Genomic DNA, 5356 nt, shown 5'->3' on the forward strand with positions numbered 1-5356 from the left:
GTCACAGATGCCCTGTTTATCCCTGAGTTCAGTCTGCTGCGATGCCACAGCCCACGGGCACCTGTGAATATCACCCAACATTTTTGGGCAGAGGAAAGAGAAAAGGGGCAGATGGTATTTCAGGATTGTTCTGAGAATAGTTTGTTCTTGTTGGCATCTGAAAGAGTCTTGAGCAGGAGTCGTCAGGCTATACCCTGAGAGGCACCATTCTCAATTGCTTAGCATGTAGGTATTGGCATTTTAAGTGCTTAAAAAAAAAGACACATCTTCAGTGGCAGCAGGAGGGGATGTGCTGATGTGGATGGGAGAAATCTCACCAGACTCCATTCCTAGATGAAGAGCCATAGCTATTAATGGCTGTTAACAAAGAGAAAATCAACCAATATTCTCCAGGAATGAACCCTCTGTTAGGTTATCCAGTGCTTAGTGGTCAGCCCTAAACACACATGCATAGGAGTGCAGGTTGTATGTATGTGTGTGTGTGTGCTCGCGTGCCCGTGTGTGTGTTATGTATATATGTGTGTGTTTATATATAAAACAATAATTAGAGATGGTTTTGAGAGAAAGTGAGAAAGGAAGGCATGAGGGGAATGAGAAAAAAAGGGAGCAGGAGAAACGATGTAAACACAGTATTCATGTATGAAAATTTAAAAATATATGTAAACATTTAAAATAAACAAAAGGAAAACATGTGCCCCAATTTATTTGATTTAGTTTTCTTGTTAATTATTTAGGTTAGCGTGAAAATGATGGGTCTCAGCATGGCATCTTCATACTTACACACCCTTTTTTGCTCATTCCCTTCCCCTCTTGCAGGAGTTAGTTCTCTTCTACCGTGTAGGTCCCAGGATTGAACTCAGGGCATTAAACAATAAGGGGAGGATATTTATCCATGGAATCTTCTCACCAGCTCTCCTTCCCCCATTTTTTGTTTTAGAAATTGATTTATTTCTTCATTATTTGAGACAAGGTTTCACTGTCTCAAACAAACCTCAGGCAAACCTTGAAGTCACTAGATAAGGGCCAACAGGGTGCCTCAGTGGATAAAGGTCCTGACCAGGCACTGGGACCTGAGTTTGATGCCCAGAACCCATACAAGAGTGAAAACAGAGAACCAACTCCTCAAAGTTGTCCTCTGATGTCTAAATATGCAGATTTTGTAACAATACTAACACTAGGTAAAGTGAAAAAGAGGAAGTCGCTATGTCGGCCATGAAGGTAGGATGCTGTGACGACAGGCATAGGACCATGCCCAGATGATTTCTCACTTCTGTCATATGAACATACGTCATAATTGGTTTCCATTTGCCACCCAGAATGGAATCAATTACACAAACACTCCTATGTGTCATTGGGCTTCTTGGGCCTTTCGTTCTCAGAGGATCTTCTCCCTAAACACTGTCTCTGGACAGAGAGAACTGGCCACCTGAGATGTCAGGCATTGCAGCAGCAGTGTAGTTAATAAGTGTGAGACTCCATTACTGCAAGAGATAGGGAACCAGGAAGAGAGAAGAAAGCATGTGGAACCATGGATGAACCACACATGAGCCACACATGTCTCAGTCCTGGGTCAACTGCGTTGCCTTTACAAATGAGCTGGAAGAAGAGGTTCTGCTTTTTAATTTTAATGTCATTTCCATTTACCCTGAGGTCTATAGATTGTGTTCCAGTTTCCTTTCTTTTTTTTTTTTTTTTTGGTTTTTCGAGACAGGGTTTCTCTGTATAGCCCTGGCTGTTCTGGAACGCACTTTGTAGACCAGGCTGGCCTCGAACTCAGAAATCTGCCTGCCTCTACCTCCTGAGTGCTGGGATTAAAGGTGTGTGCCACCACGCCCAGCCCAGTCTCATTTCTGTTGCTATGATAGCATACACTGACACAAAGCAACTTAGGGGAGAAAGAACAGGTCTAGGTTACAGGCCATCATTGCAGGAAAATCTAGGTGGGAACTTGAAGCATTTGGTCATGTCCACAGTCAAGAGCAGAGAGCAATGAGTACAAGCGTGCCTGTCAGTGTTCAACTTGCTCCCTACACTTAATGCCACCAAGCCATTTCCTTTTACCTAGGGATTGGTGCTACCCACAGTGCACTGGATCTTTCCATATCAACTAGCATAATTCGGACAACCCTGGACAGAAATACCCAGAGATTACCCTAATCTAGACAATCCATTATTAAGACTCATACAATCCAAGATGATTATAGATTGTGTCAGGTTGACAATTAAAACTAATCCCAGTACTGGACATGATGGAACATAATTTAAATGTGAGCTCTCAGGCAGCAGAGGCAGGTGAAATCTATGTGTGAGGATAGCCTTGTCTACATAGTAACTTTTAGGCAAGCCAGACTTACAGATGATACCCCTGTCCTGAGCAAATCAAACTCAAAGCACCAGAACTTGATCACTAAATGAGATGTTTAAAATTTTAATTTTATATTAGCAGACCATTCTTCATGTCAGTAATTATCCAGCCATTGGTAGCATCTTGTAAACCAGTATCTACTTCTGCATGGAATCTGTCCCCTAGGACAATCCCAGAGGACCAGAATGAAGAGGAGTCAGATGACTATCAGCTCATGTTCAAGCACTTCAAAGAACACAAGGTTGAGATCGCAAGTGCCATCACCAAGCCGTTTCCTTTCCTCATGAGCCTTCGAGACCAAGACTTCATCTCGGAGCAGAAGTTTCAGGTGAGTGTGGAGAATGAACTCAGTCCTGACAGCAAGCCTGCCCTGTGCTGTATCATGCTGTACTTCTGGGTGCAGCCAACAGGCTGAAGCACCTCCAGGGATGAAGGGACATCACCTTTGTAAGTCAGAAGGTAACTGGAGGGATAGACATCACACGAACCATTTACATTCACCTCTGCAGTAACTGAGGCTGAGGCACGTGGTGACAGCGAAGAATAGCAAGCAGGAATGCTCCGAAGTGCAGAGCATCCCAGGGTCACTCGTGTAATGTAACAACAGAAACTAGGATGCAAGTAGACACACCTAAGCTGGGCTGCCTTCCAAAGCCTACTTACTCCAAATTCCAGAGCCAGAGGCTGTTGGGTCATGTGAAGACAGTACTTGGGGAGTCCTGTTTGCTTCTCTATCTTCAAGTTGTTCCTGGTTCTTCAGGCAACTCTGAAGCCCTAGAATGAGAGGTACAGGTCAGTGGTGGGATCTGCGGTGATAACAAAGACCTTTTCTTCTTTATGCATTCTCTTTGCCCTGTGGCTAGGATGCTATGCTCACTTGGTTTCCTCAAGCTCTTCAGACCAGCTCAGTCCTTGGGGAGTTAATTGTCTGGACCTCAAGGCTGCCACTCATGGTCTGTTAGGGCCTGGCTTTTACAGACATATCATTTAATTATTCATCAAACCCTCTCTTCCCTGTCTACTATTTGTCAGCATCAGAGCTTCTTTCAGATGAGCTACGTCTGTTAGTACAGAGGACATGTAAGATGTCACCTCGGTATTTGCCAAACTCAGACATTTTACAAAAAAAGAGAAATGGTGTTTGAACTAATGTAAGCCTCATATAACCCATAAATCCATCATGACATAATTCTGCATTCACTATTTTAAGGAATATCAAGAAATATGTAGCAACCTGATCCCAGTGGAGAGAGTCGTGTACTATATCCTCAGCAATATAGAGAAGAAGTTAGCTGGGATCTTCTGAAAGTGATATTCAGCAAAACACATCTGAAGGCCTACCCCAGCTTAAAGGAGACTCTAAAACACTTCATCCTAAATGGTAACTATAGCTCTCACCTGCTTCAGGGAAGGAAAGACAATTTCATTTTTTTTTTTTTTGAGACAGTGTTTCTCTGTATAGTGCTGGCTGTCCTGGAACTCACTTTGTAGACCAGGCTGGCCTCAAACTCAGAAATCCACCTGCCTCTGCCTCCCGAGTGCTGGGATTAAAGGCGTGCGCCACCATGTCCGGCTCATCCATTCATTCATTTTTTCATCGATAGTTGACATATAATTTAATGAGAGACTATGTCATGCCAAGCACAGGGGGGATATAGGAAAGACATATGGCTCATGTCCTAAGGAGCTTACACATAGGCCAAGTAACACATAGATAACTGCTCAGCCAGAACCTGATTTTCATGCTATGAAACACAGTATGAAGGATGAGTTTCTTTAGACAGGAGCCAGCTCTGTCTGAGGCTTGCAGACATATGCAATGGTAAAAATGCAGAATTTGCCATTCAGCAGAGTGACTACTCTACTACTTCAGTTTTCTTCTTTGAAGAGTAGAGAAATCACAAGGGGAGCCCAGGGTGGGCCCAGATACTCGAGAGAGAAGCATGTGTCAACCGAGAGTGTAAAAACAAAGTGGACTTTTAGAACCAAGGTGCTGGCACGTTGTCGAATGAACATAAAATCAGCAGGTCTCAGGTAGAGAACAGCCTCTGTTGTTCCCACTGGCTCCCTGTAGCTTCAGCTTTCTGGCTCCCCTACCTCTAGAGGACTCTCCCTTGCAGAAGGCACAGTCCATCAGTTCTGGTGTAGACTGTTGCTGCAGAACTTGGGTGTGGTTCCTATTCCTATTGCTTGGGCATTTTGAAATGCAGCTCTGAGGGCCAAGAGCTGGGGTTTCACTCCTCACTTGCCACCTGAGGGTCACTGGCAGCCAAGTCACTTCCTGTGTTGCCAGCAGGATGCACTTTTTCAGTTTCTCCTCACTCATCCTGCCTGGGGAAGCTTCCTCTTCAGGGCTGTGCTTCTCTGTAACCAGAATAACTTCTCTGACTCATTTCAAGCAGAGTCTCTCTATTTCTCTCTCCATCCCTCTATTTCTTCTTCTTTCTTTCATCCTTGATTTATAGTAGCTTTCCCCCTTTCCTCTCTATCCCACTTCCCTCCCCTTCCCTCTCCCTCCCTCCCCTCTTCCTCCTTTTTCTTCTCTTCCCTCCCTCCTTCTCTTTTCTCTCCTTTTCCCTTCCTCCTTCTCTTTCCTCTTCGTCCCTCTTTTCCCTCTCTCTCTCCTCCTTCCCTCCCACCTTCCCCTCTCCTTTCCTCCCTTCCCTTTTCCTTCTTCCCTCTCCCATCCTTCCCTTTCTTCTCTCTCCCTCCCTCCCCTTCCTTCCCTCTCTCTTCCTTCTTCCTCCCTTCCCCCTTCCTTCCTCTCCCCTCACTCCCTTCCTCCTTCTCCCTTCCCTCCCTCCCTCCTTCTCCCTTCCCTCACTCCCTCCTTCTCCCTTCCCTCCCTCCCTCCTTCCCTCCCTCCCTCTCTCCTGTCTCTCTAAGCCTTCTTTTCCCCTTCTGAAGCCCCTTGCCTTTCCTCTCATTGCTGTGTCACTTATAAACATCTGCCTTTACTAATTGGCTTTCACACGCCTCTGATCATTTTGA

The 5356-nt window shown here is 45.1% G+C and overlaps 1 pseudogene; it reads left to right on the forward strand.

Annotated features, from left to right (window-relative positions):
* The first annotated feature begins 2154 nt into the window (after window positions 1-2154).
* The window catches only part of LOC673191, a 10460-nt pseudogene continuing 7258 nt past the window's right edge, over window positions 2155-5356 (forward strand).

The sequence above is a fragment of the Mus musculus genome (assembly GCF_000001635.26).
Source record: "Mus musculus strain C57BL/6J unplaced genomic contig, GRCm38.p6 C57BL/6J MSCHRUN_CTG16".
NCBI classification, from domain to species: domain Eukaryota; kingdom Metazoa; phylum Chordata; class Mammalia; order Rodentia; family Muridae; genus Mus; species Mus musculus.